The following is a 13,482-nucleotide window of genomic DNA, read 5'->3' on the forward strand; positions in this document are numbered from 1 at the left end:
TATGGTGAATCCCAAGAATATAGTAATTTGTATGAGTGTCCTCAGATGACACTACTCGAATTAGAAGGCAAAACAAGGCAAAAAAACTATCATGAAAATATAGATGGAATATGACACTTCACCTTAGTGCATTTGTAAAAATGCATACAATAAATATCTATAAAGATCAGAAGAGGTATAAGGCTAGTACATCAAATAGTAAAACTCATGATAAATCATTTGAAGTAATTAAATTGATCCATGGACCTGAAACAACCAAGATATTCACCAAAATGTAACACTTGCAAAAAAAGAATAGAATATGCCTAGACCAAAATCTTGTAAAATAACCAGTATCACTAGAAAGAGCACAAAAATGTCTTTCCAATGATATAAAGAATTCCCAAATTGAAGATTAGATGCTCAAGATATATTTTGAGGGGTGCAAAATAGAAGTCCTAACTTTTATAGCAAAAAAAGCTATAAAAAAGCATCAAAACTAAAAATTACCTATACCACTATAAAAGACTTAGAACCAACTTTCCAACGATATCCCATTTGTGGAAAATGGAGTCCATATGCCCGAGATATGAGCACAAATATGAAGGTAATTCCAAACAGAGCTAGAAGGGCAAACATGCTAATGATGTAGGCACCGATGTTAGCAAAGGATAAGCACAAATTTGATGGTCAAATAGTTGTTGAGTCAAATTATGCTAGAAAAATCCCCTTGCTAGAAAAAAATATAGTCATTGGAAAAATGCGTTAGACAAATACCCATGTGTCAGAAAAAGGATGTCGGTGCTGGAAAAATAATTTTGGGGGCAACAAAAAGCATTTTTATTTAAAAAATATATCTATCATGCCAAAACCACTAATGAAGGAGTAAAAACTACCTAGAGCACCCAAAAAACTATTGTTTGAAAAACAAAGGGAAGCATGCTAAAAGCCACCTTCATAGAGTAGTAAACTCGAGGTCAGGAAGTACAGGGGGGGATTTTTTTGTGTGTCGTATATCTTACAATGACAGATGGGCAACCAAAATTGGTGTTGGTACACACTTGGCCCCAAATCTAATGTAAATCCATTATAAATTTTGAAATACCACTATGAAAGAAAAAAAATGCTAGAGTCAATAACCTGGTAGTTACCGACTGCAAAAACCACCAAAAAATGGTCACATGCTCAAAAAAATCTAATGCCAAAACCACCAAAAGTGATAAAGAACATCGATCAATTTGCAAAACCTGTAGTCAAATACTAACTTGCATAGGAAGTTGGTGACATGGTGGAAATTATGCATGGGAGCATGGAATTTTGAGTGGATCATCAAATGAGGATGGCCCCATCTCCAAAGATTGAGGTGATGTCGCTAACACGAAAGGACATCAAGGCACAAAGTCCAATTAAAGGCGCATGACCTCTAAAATAAAAGTTAGCCCAAAAATGCCACCATTTAAAAAAAAAGCAAATTACATGTGCATAGGCTCCAAAAGAACATGCTTTTCATGGGGGAAGCCCAAGGCGCATCACTTAAAATGCACACCAACAAAATGTGCACTCAATTCTATGCACACGTGACTCTGTTCAGGTATAAAAAAAAGTGGCCCCCCTCCACAAAATAGTATGGGTTTCCCAATCAAGCATCTTCTCCAAGAAGCCTACTCCTCATGTATTGCTGACATCAATGCTGACAAGGATAGGCCCTTTGTCAACCTGTGTTAGCAATTATAAAATGGAGGCCAAAGTCTTTATAAAAAACACTTTTACAAGCACAAAAAATTCCCAGCACTATTTTTTTTTTTGAAAAAAAGCAAGGTGCTTAGTCAAAAAAATGATATTATATTTTTGTAAATAAATAAATCAATTCCTTAGGATGTGTGCCCAAACCATACAACTTGAGTGCCAATTTTTTTTTACCTTAGAAGTCAATTATGTCTAAAATAGACAAAGTTTATATGGAAATAAGGGTTTTTGGATGCTCTATGTGCAATAATGATGTCTGTTTGGGTTTAAAGAGCATGCTCAAATGTAATACAAAACACCTTTGAAAACTGAAAACCTTTGAAAGAAAAAATATAGATCTAAAGACCAAGCCAAACCTTTCATAAATAGAATGTGGACATGAAGATCTGGAGCTCTAATACCATGTTGAAGTTGATAGAAGATCAAACCCACAACTCTTAGGGATCACTGCATGCAAACACCTATCACAGAAAGAGAGGGGCAAAGATATGGAGGATGAAATTTATAGATCCATAGAGGAGATATTCTTGATGAGCAAAAACTAGAAATTGCTATTAATCAAAAAGTGAATGAATGAATCAATTATAAAGAGAGATCTATCCTTATAAAGGAGATTAAAACCCTAAGAGAGTAAAACCTAGGTTGCATGATAATAATTAATAAAAAAATTAATTATTATATGCCTAAAGTTTAGCTAAAGTAAAATAGAGTTAATAAGAAAACACCTTATTACTCTAACAACAACTATAGCTTTTCATATAAGAAATTAGAGATAGTAATATATGATGAGGAAATAGTTGTTGATGTTGTTAAAAAAATTCTCATATTCTTTATATAATGGATTCAAAAATGTAAAAGAATCGCATTGACATATGCTTTGTTCTACCTCCTGCAATGGAATACACCAAAGGAAATTTTCATTGCTATAATTCATCCCTTCCCCTATTTGTGCATCCTAAAATCATTCTTGTCATTTCAACAACTATTTTCTCCCATTTTACTTTTCATCAATTATTAGGTTAATGATATTGTGCGTTGAACATAGTTGAATTTTATGAATGTTTGATTTCTCTTTAAAGTCTTAAACTAAAATTTGACTAAACTCTTAAACCTCTAGGTGCAAGTGCTACTTTATATATTTGTGCAAAACTAAAAGGTGAGTTGTTCAACAATGTTTTTGGAAGATAGGTGTGAATAGAGGATTAATAGGTACATAAGTAATAAAAAAATGTGCTATCTTGCTTAAAGCATAATAAAAAAAATTAGAATATTTGATTTTACAAATCCTAAAACTTAATAATTAAGAAAATGTCTTTAAATAAAATATAATAAAAGTCACTTAATTGAATAAATTCTACTAATCTTAATCTTAATTCTAAACAAATAGTTCATATCTTACTTTAAATCTTTATTAAATTAAATTTAAAAATTAAAAAAAAATTTAAAAAAAAAAATTTTTTAAACAAATAATCTTTATCTTAATTTTAATTCTTGTTAAATTGTTTTTCAATATTTTTAAACATAAAAATAAAATAAAAATGAAAAATTCATTAATTAGGTAAAGCTATTAAAGAAAAAGCGAAAAAGGTAAACATACCAAATACAACAAGGTTGAATTGTGAGTTGTCAAAATATTACTATAATTGTATAAATTTATCTCAACATTGAACTTTGAATATAATTTAATTAAAAATAATATAATACAAAAAATAACTAATCTATCAAAGAGCCTACAATAGCCTCTTATATGTGAGGTCTTAGGTTCAAATTCACTCAAGCATAACACATAAAATTAATAATAACTAATCTAGGCAATTTACCTTTGTGAGTGAATTCATTAGCTATAAAAAAATATATCAAGAGCCTAATGCATATGATTTTGTTTCTAGCCTTGTGGAGATAAAAAAGGGGTCTTGCAATATAATAGTATATGGTCTTGATTAAAGTTGGAGAAAAATAATAATTTTGTTTGAGCACTTCTATGACTCATTTCTGTAGGCAATTTTTATTAAGTGTTGTGAGCAGAGTTGAAGATTAAGGAGCCAATAAGAATATTGGACGAATGATCAAATATTGAGGGGCCATATCCATGTGTACAACTACAAATTCAATATGTGATATTATTCAATTAGTCTTCGAACTGTGAATCGACAGGGGCATGGAATAATTTGTTTTTGTCTATAGTATTGGGAATACTATAGTACTCTCAGTCATTCTTTCTCCACCATTCTTAAATATTAATGAAAGTATTGTAGGCAAAGGATGATAACCCACTCTAAGAGACAAATATAAGGAATCAAGCTAGTTACAGTGTGTTTGTGAAATAAACTTAGGCATGAGCTTCATAATGTTGCTACTAAGAACATTTTAAACTAGGCACGTAATTGTTGAACTTATAGGTTATATTGAGCATGGTTATTGAAGTTCACTATTCCTAAGGAAAGAGAATGTACTTGGAAAAAATTAATGACTCTTTTGTAGATGCATATGCAAGAATCATAACTTTTCATATTCTTGAAAATATTGTGCTTACTTTTTTTTGGGAAATAGTGAGTGAAGGCATTCTCATTATAATTTTGGATAGAGGAAGGTTCTTGCAACACATGTTATCTTCTCTTGTAATGTTGCAATGTTAGAGGCAAATTTTATATGTACATATAAAATATTTGAGGTATTTTTCTTATAGAAGATGTCATGAATGTTATTTGGACTTGAGCTATCTTATTAGTTGACTACTTATTTATTTCTGGAAACATGAATTAGAGATGGTAAAGAATTTGACAATCTCTCAGCTATAGGAGAGAGTTATTGAAGCCATTGTTAGGTCATTTAGTTACTCTTGTGTAGAAATTCAAATATCTAGACATGCCAAAAATTATTGAAGGACTATGTTGGTCAAATAAGCCTAGTAGATGTATTAAAGCCATACATTTTTGGAGTAGGTGGGTCAAGATTCATGACAACCAAATATAGGTGAGAGACAATTATTTTGTAAGAATCGATTCATAGTGTTTGTACATGTGCAGAGTGACAAAGTGACTTTCAATATTATCAACTAAATATTTGTAATTCAATTTGAATACATTACAAGTTTTGAAGCATAGAATATTAAAAGAAGAAAGAGTTATTCATAGTTTTAGGAAACAGTTTTAGAATAATTAACTACTGTTGAACAAGGAGAATATAGAAAATTATAGTGCCATGGTGATTAGAGGAAAAAATATGAAGCTTCATTGAATGTGATTTATTGATACAAACAAATGAAATAGTTGATTCAGTTAGGGTTTTTGCCTAACAAATAATGATGTGAAGAAAGGGGGAATGTTTACACATTTGTTTGATGGAAGCTAATGACATTACTTTTAGAAGGTGAGAAGTTGATATCACAGGTTTTGATTGGTGGTTTGAAGTGTAGCATGAACGATTCACACATAGACCATCCTTAATGTGTTTGCTAGTAGAATCACCATGACTTCCTAGTACAAGATTAATGGCACTTGACAAGGAAAAATATAATCTGGAGTGTTGAATTTCCTTGTCAGGTTTAGATGTTAAAATTAAAATATTTGTATAATTTCAAGGGAGTATTTTTTGAAAGCAAGCCTATATACTGTTGTGAGTTAATTGCATCTCAATAGTTGGTACTATGATATTAAGAAAATTGGTTAGTTGTCTAAGGTTGATAATTATTGGTCTAAAGTGGATTACCATCTCATAAAGGTACAACCTTACAATAGAAAAGAGGAAAAGGGGAATTTAAAATTCAACTGGAAGGATATCTAAATCATTTCGACTTAAAGGTGTTGGGTGACTTCCAAGATGCAAGTTTATATTGTTTGGACATATAAAGTTGTCATGTGGCATATTGGAAAACCTTTGATGCCCATTCTAAGATAGACTTTCTAGAGCAGTCACATCTTCTAACCTATTAATTTAAATCTATAAACAAACTATTTGTGAAAATACCTCAAAGCACAGAGAAAAAGTTGGTACAAATAAGCACTCTTTTAGTGAAAAATTGGAAAGAATGGAAAGATGAAAAGGAGACTCTTCTTAAAAGAATTTAATAATACATTCAATGATGCTCAAATTTGAGACTTGCAGAAAGAAAGGAAAGCGGGCAATTGGTTGTATATGGTTGGCTTACAATTGGAGTCCATGAAGGCCTTAGATGGTACTCTTCCTAAACTGGAAGAATTAAATTCACATCTATCTAAAATTGATTAATTAAATTGTAGGTTCTTAAATTGGGTCTTGCAACCTTCAATAATTTCCCTTGTACAAGACAGGTTCATGGAGCATCTGAGCGTAAGAGTAAGATTAGTGGTCACCTCTTGTCTCGTAAAATTATTAGGACCACAACATCGGTTACACCCTATACAAACAACATATTAAGGAGGGTATTATAGTTGATTATGGACAACCTACATGGGTTACATGATGACATACACCCTACTTGTGGAAAGAAGGTAAAGATTATAGAATGAATGAAAAAAATGAGATTTTTCATTCTTATGTTGGACTTCGACTATGAGGAGATGATTCAACAATTATCTCAAATTTTCTTAAGATATTTTAGGAAACAACATTCCAAAAATGTGAGATCTAGCATAAAAACCATCATGTCATTAATCCTTGATGAGAACGATGACATATGAAAGCAATTAAAATTTGATTTGTTTTCTATGTGGAGATGAGAGAGCATAATTTCATGTATGGTTTACAAGATCATGGAGGAATTAATTGAGCATAAGTTTGACATGTTCAAGGAGTTCATGATTGAATGAGAGTTAACATTAGTAGATAAACAAATTGCAGGATCTCCAAAAATGAGCAAAAACCAAATGAGAAGAGAACATATTTGTTTCACATGCCAAAAAACTTGGACACTAAGTCATGTTTGTGAGGTCTATAATGAAGATAGGGAAGACAAAGACAAAGAAGAAAATAAAAATATCACAACTTTTCCCTTACAAAACACAAATGTTGGTATTGGTTATACAAATCTCTATATTGGTGACTAGGAGGTGGTTATAGACAAGAATTTTGAAGAGGATGGTCTAATTAGTGGAAAGAGTGTGTTAGAGATTTCAAATGATGAAAATTCACCTAAAAATGATAATATGACAGTCACCTTGCCCTTGCACACAAATCAGTCAAACAAGGAGTTTGAGACATATGATGAGTCACATGTTTCTTTCATCAGTAACTCACTTATGTATGGTTGTGATTTAGAGGACCAAGAAAATATGACAATCAAGGATGATGATAATTTGGGTGGCCAATTAGAAAATTATCTTCATAATTATAGAGATGAGAAATAATTCTTGAAGGAATAATTGAGAGTCATTGAAGATATTATCATTGCAGCCTGTTGGTTAACAACTTATTCTCCTATTAGATTTTATAATTTGAATCTTTGATACCCAATGTTTGGAGAGACAAAAGGATTTTTACCAACAAATGGGTCAACGTATGTATTCTATCACTGACCTCTGAATTATTAGGTACAACTCCCTATGATTTGCAATGATATGCAATGAATATGTCTTTACGAGATCAGAAGTTTTGACATTATAAGTGTTGTGATGTGGAGCCTAATCAGACTCAGAGGTTTACTTGAAGTGGTTTTCTCACCATATGATTTCTACAAGGGTTTGGGGGCAGCGCCCTTGTGGGGTCCTAGCTGTACTCCCTATGGCAATGTAGGGTGGGGTCGAGGGGCAATGCCCCCACCAAAACCAAAATTGACCTTATATTGTAAAAGGTGCCGACTACTATTTTTCTTATTAGATGACTTATTCTAGCCCTAATTTTGTAAGCAGCAAAAGCTTGTATAAAAAAGGCTTAGGGTTAGATATTTCATAATGTAATGGTGATATTGTAGCTTCTTGTAGTGGTATTGAGCTGTAAGGGATTACAGATTGTAATCATTGGATAATAATAATATTGGACTTGTTGTTGGTGGACGTAGCCCAAGGATTGGGTGAACTCTTTAAATCTTGGTAACTTGTGTTCTTTTTTATGAAATCCTCTATTTTACGGTATTGGTTATATTTGCATGTAATTTTTATTTATGTCTGAGGTTAATCCTAACAAGTGGTATCAGAGCCAGATGGTCATCATTTTTTTTTATTATAGCCAGACTATTGTCATTTTTAATTTTTTTTTGGTGATCCTTTGCAAGAAGGTCTCACGATTGAGTGGGAGTGATTGCAGACAAAGGTAAGCTAAAGGTTGTGAAGTTTAATGGGTAGAAATTTTAGTTATGGAAGATGCAAATGGAGGACTATGTTTATCAGAAGGATTTATGGAAGCCGTTCGAAGGAAAATCCAAGAAATAGGCAACTATGATAGATGAGGACTTAGAGATTTTAGACAAAAAGGCACTTGGAAGCATTTGATTATGCTTGGCACCATGAGTGATATTTAACATCACAAAATTGAAGATGATAGAAGAGTTAATGCAAACCCTAATGAAACTGTATGAAAAACCCTCCACTTCAAACAAGGTATTTCTCATGAAGTGTATTTAATATGAAGATGATAGAAGTTGGATTTGTTCCAGATCATTTAAATGAGTTTAATACCATTACTCGTTAGTTATCTTCTGTGGGTATTAATTTTGATGAAGAAATTAGGGCTCTCTTGATTTTGTGTTCTTTGCCTAAAAGTTGGAATGGCTTGGTAATGGTTGTAAGTAATTCTATTTCTGGATCTAATACCCTAAAATTTGATGATGTGATTAGTGTTATTCTAAATGAGGAAACTCGTAGGAAAACCTCAGGTGGATCTACATCAAGAAATTCTTTGAATGCACAAAGCAGAGACAAAACGACTGAGAAAGGAAATAATTCTAGAAATCGAGGGAAATCAAGAGGAAAGTCAAAGGGGAAGAGGTCTCAATCCAAATGGCCAAGAGATTGCTAATACTGTGGTAAACCAGAGCATAAGAAGAAATATTGTTGGATTTGAAAGAACAATGAAGGAGATAAACCAGAAGGGAACAAGGAGGCAAATGTGGTAAGTAACAAATCCAAAGAGGATGCTTTGATTCTGTCTTTAGAAAGTATTGATGATTCATGGGTTTTACATTTTGGTGCTTCATTTCATGCTACAACTCATAGATGTTATTTTATTAATTATGTCCAAGGGAATTTTGGGCTTGTTTATTTGGGGGATAATAAACCCTATAATATTTTTGAAAAGGGAAAAATTAAGATTAAGTTGCAGAATGAGAATCACTGGCTACTACATGAGGTAAGACATGTTCCAAGGTTGAGTAGGAATTTAATTTTAGTAGGACAACACAGTGATGAGGGTTGTGTAGTTACTTTTACTGATAAAAATTGGAAGGTTTCAAAAGGTTTCCTTGTAGTAGAAAAAGGTGTGAAAGTAGGAACCTTATATCTTTGTACAGGTCATATTGTTTCTTCTACTTTGATTGTTTCAAAAAAAGATGAATGGCCAGGAACAATTGCTGCAGTTGAGCAGGTAAAACAAATAGCTACTATAGACTCTGATACAAAGTTGTGGCACAACGGACTTGGGCACATGAGTGAGAAAGATATGAGAGTACTTCATTCAAAGAAAGTTTTACCAGGTCTGAAAGGTGTTAATATGGATTTCTGTGAAAGTTGTGTGTATTGAAAATAAAAGAGAGTGAATTTTGTGAAGACTGGAAAGGAAAAGAAAAGTGAGAGATTAGAGCTTGTGTATATAGATATATGGGGACCATCTTAGCTTAGTATCTTCCCTTGGTGGCTCTCATTATTATATTACATTTATTGATGATGCAACTAGAAAAGTATGGGTTTATTTCCTTAGGCAAAAATTTGATGTATTTCAAACTTTTAAGAAATGAAAATGCTTGGTTGAAAATGAGACTGGTAAGAAATTAAAATGTCTTAGATCTAATAAAGGTGGTGAATATTGCAGTCATGAATTTGAATACTATTGATCCACTATTGGTATTCATAGACAAAAATTGTTCCAAGGACTCCATAAGAAAATGGAGTGGCTGAACGCATGAACATGACTATAATGGAGTGTGCAAGAAGTATGAGGTTGCCCTTAAACATGTGGGAAGAGGCTATTAATACTATTATATATTTGATTAATAGAGGTCCCTCTACTCCTTTGGTTGTGGTATTCCAGAGGAAGAATGGATTGGTAAGAAGGTGAGTTATTCTTTTCTCAAAACCTTCGGTTGTGAAGCATTTGCTTATATAGATTTTGAAAATAGAACCAACGTGGAAGCTAAGTCAAATAAATGTGTATTTTTTGGATATGACATTGATGAATTTGGTAATAATTTTTGGGATTTTGAAAATCATAAAACTGTAAGAAGAAGGGATGTCATATTCAATGAGAAAGTGTTGTACAAAGATATGTTGTCGCAACATGAGAAGAAAGAAGATGACTATGTAGTGTTGGCTGATACTCCAAAAAAGATGATGTTCCAACAATTCCTCATGATGTGCAACAATCGCAAGAACAAATACCACACACCCCAGTGAATGTTAAATAGTCAACTAGGCTAAGTAGACCTCCAGAAAGATTTTCTCCTTATTTGTACTCTATTTTACTAATAGATGCCAGTGAACTTGAATGTTATGATGAAGCTATGCAGATGGATACTAAGATTCAATGCGAATCTGTAATGAAAGATGAAATGGACTCTTTGCTGAAAAAAAAGATTTGGGATTTATGCAAGTTTCCTATAGGTAAAAGGGCTTTACAAAACAAATGGGTTTACAGGTTGAAAGAAGAGGATGGAGGTAAGAAAATATTTAAAGCCAGGTTAGTGGTAAAAGGATTTGCACAGAAAAAGGGTATGGATTTTGATGACATATTTTTTCCTGTTGTTAAAATGACTTCTATTTGCATTGTTTTAAGTATTGTGGCTACTGAAGATTTGTATTTGGAGTAGCCTAATGTTAAAACAACATTTCTTCATGGTGATTTGGATGAAGAGATCTATATGGCACAACCACAAAGATTTGAGGTCAAAGGTAAGGAGAACTTAGTGTGTAGATTGAAGAAAAGTTTATATGGCTCAAAGCACCTCAGCAATAGTATCTGAAATTTGATAGTTTTATGCACGAGAATGGACATAATAGGTGTCATTCAGATCATTGTGTTTACTTTAAGAGCTTGGATGATGAAAACTACATTATTTTATGTTTATATGTTGATGATATTCTTGTAGCTGGGTCTAACATGAATCATATTAAGGGGCTGAAATGTTAGTTAGTACATGCATTTTCTATGAAGGATTTGAAGGCAGCAAAATAGATCCTTGGTATGAATATTTGCAGAGATAGGAAGAACAGGAAATTGACATTATCTTAAACTGATTATATTGTGAAGTTATTGCAATGTTCTCTATGGAGAATGCTAAAGCTATTAGCACACTTTTACCTGGTCATTTGAAGTTGACTAAGGAGATGTGTCCCAAGACACAAGAAGAGGAGGATAAGATGTTTAGCTATAGGTGTTGGAATCTAATTGAAAAGATCATTTATGAGTTAGAAATATTGTTGAAAGAGTATGTTTCAATCATTTTTTTGTCACTGATGTCAAACCTATTATTTGCTAGTAAGACAATTGCTTGTAAGATCCAAGTACTATCACTTAGTTGATTGATGAAGAGGATTTAATCAATGAGATGTAACAACAACACCTAGAAGAAAGGTTGAGTTATGATTCTATAATGAAGTGCAAGGATCAATTAAGATAATGATAAAATTATGTATTGATAATATAATTGAAGATGCAAAGGTTGGTTACACTTAGAAACTTTAGAAGAACATGCAAAACCTAGACTATCTGCAAAGCATGAACAAAGTTCATAGTGGGTGCCGAGCAAAGTTAGTTCATGTTGAGCAGATCGTTAGTTGATACTGAGTAAATGCAAAATCTAGTGTGTGCCAAGTAACTTAGTTAGTGCCGAGAAAAGTGTAATAGGTTCCAAGCATCAATAAATTGTAGTTGATGCCGAGCAAAATATAACAAGTGATGAGTAACACAATATGTGTTGAGCATTAGAAAGTCAATAGTGTCGAGCTGCTACATTAGTTGAAAAGTCAAAGATTCGCCAAATCTAAGCCAACAAGTTTGTTACCTTGAATTTTTTGAACCAAGTGGAAGATAAGGATGATGAGCTAGTGGTACAAAATTTTAGGCTAACCATTTCTAGGCGATTTCAAGTGGATTCTACATGAAGTTTCTAGAAGAAACAAGATAAGGGATAGATACATTGTATCTTACCTAATCCATCTAAACCCTAATTTGGATGATGAAAATTAGAGCGGGAAAAGTATTGTAAATTCCTACTTAAGGAATGTTAGGTCATAAGGCAAAGTAGTGTGCGGTCAAGTGGTTAGTAGTTGGAGAGTGGTACCAAAGAGAAGGCATTGAGAAGGTTAAGAGAAGACCTAGGAGAACAGAGTTCAAATGCTCTACTTCTTCAAAGGACCATAGGAGTGACTACATTGGTATAACAAGCAAGAAGCTTAAGGAGATAGAAGCTTGAGGAGTGGACAAGCTATCAGAACTGCAGAGACTTAATGCCAAGAAAATTTGTGAACCAAACTGTGATATGGAATCAACAAGCTAAGTTGTAAGTCTCATCAAGTCAAAAGCCTTTATTGTTACTATCTAGCAATTGTATCAATTAGGAAAAAATCCTTTGGACTAAGGTTGGTTTAACAGCCATTGGAAAATCCTTTAACAGGGTGGCATTCCAAGTGAATGTCCTAAAGTCCTTTAACTAGGCTCACTTCTAATAGGGTGGTTGAAAGCCCTTAACCGGGTCACATTTAACAATGTGTGTTGTAACCTTTAACAGGGTTGGCATTTCATAGGACATCACTTCAGAAGAGTGAAAAAGAGTAGTATGCTACTGGTGGTTTTTCCTAAATTGGGTTTCCACATAAATCACTATGTTATGTGTTGATATTTCATGTTTTATTACTGTATGTTGATTTACCAGTAATTTGCAATATTAGAATGATAAGCTTGGATGCACGAATGTTTAATGGGCTCACTAGGACAAGTGAAAATTTTATTGGACCTTGAGTAACTAATTCAATCCCCTTCTCAGTTACTCTAAAGAATTGTAATAGTAGGAAGATTGATGTATACTATGGTATGTACAAGGCCCAATATTGCACATGTAGTGGGAGTTGTTACTAGGTATATGATTCATCTAGGAATTGAGCATTGGAAGGGAGTTAAATGGATTCTTAGATATTTTTGATGCAGGAGCATCTTGCATGGGAAAATATATTTATTTTAAAAAATAATAATAATAAAAAAATTGGAGGAGAGAGAAAGTGACAAAAATTAGAGGAAAAAATAAATAAATAAAAAGGGAAAAAGGAGAAAAAGGAAAAAAGTTGGAATTTCTATTTTCAAGGTGCATAGGTGGCATAAAATAGAAAAGTAAAAAGAAAAAAAAGAAAAATAGTTGTCATTCCATTTATCGAGAGGTGTGGGTAGAATTCTAGCAAGTTATGAATATTGTAGAAAGTTGTGGATATTGTGGAAGGTTATGGAAGTTGTAGAAGGTTGTGGATATTATGTAGGTGGAATTCTAGAAGGTTGTGGATAAGTCATGCATTGGGTGGTAAGTGCCTATTTAAGCAAGGCATATGAGCATTTCTAATCAAGCTTGAGAAGTAGAAGTCATGGAAGGTGAAGCTTGAGAAGTAGAAGCTTGGAAAGATGAAAGCTTTGGAAAGAAAGCTTGGG

This window comes from Cupressus sempervirens, chromosome 11 (genome assembly GCF_028749045.1).
Source record: "Cupressus sempervirens isolate cs-2001-9-10 chromosome 11, ASM2874904v1, whole genome shotgun sequence".
Lineage (NCBI taxonomy): Eukaryota > Viridiplantae > Streptophyta > Pinopsida > Cupressales > Cupressaceae > Cupressus > Cupressus sempervirens.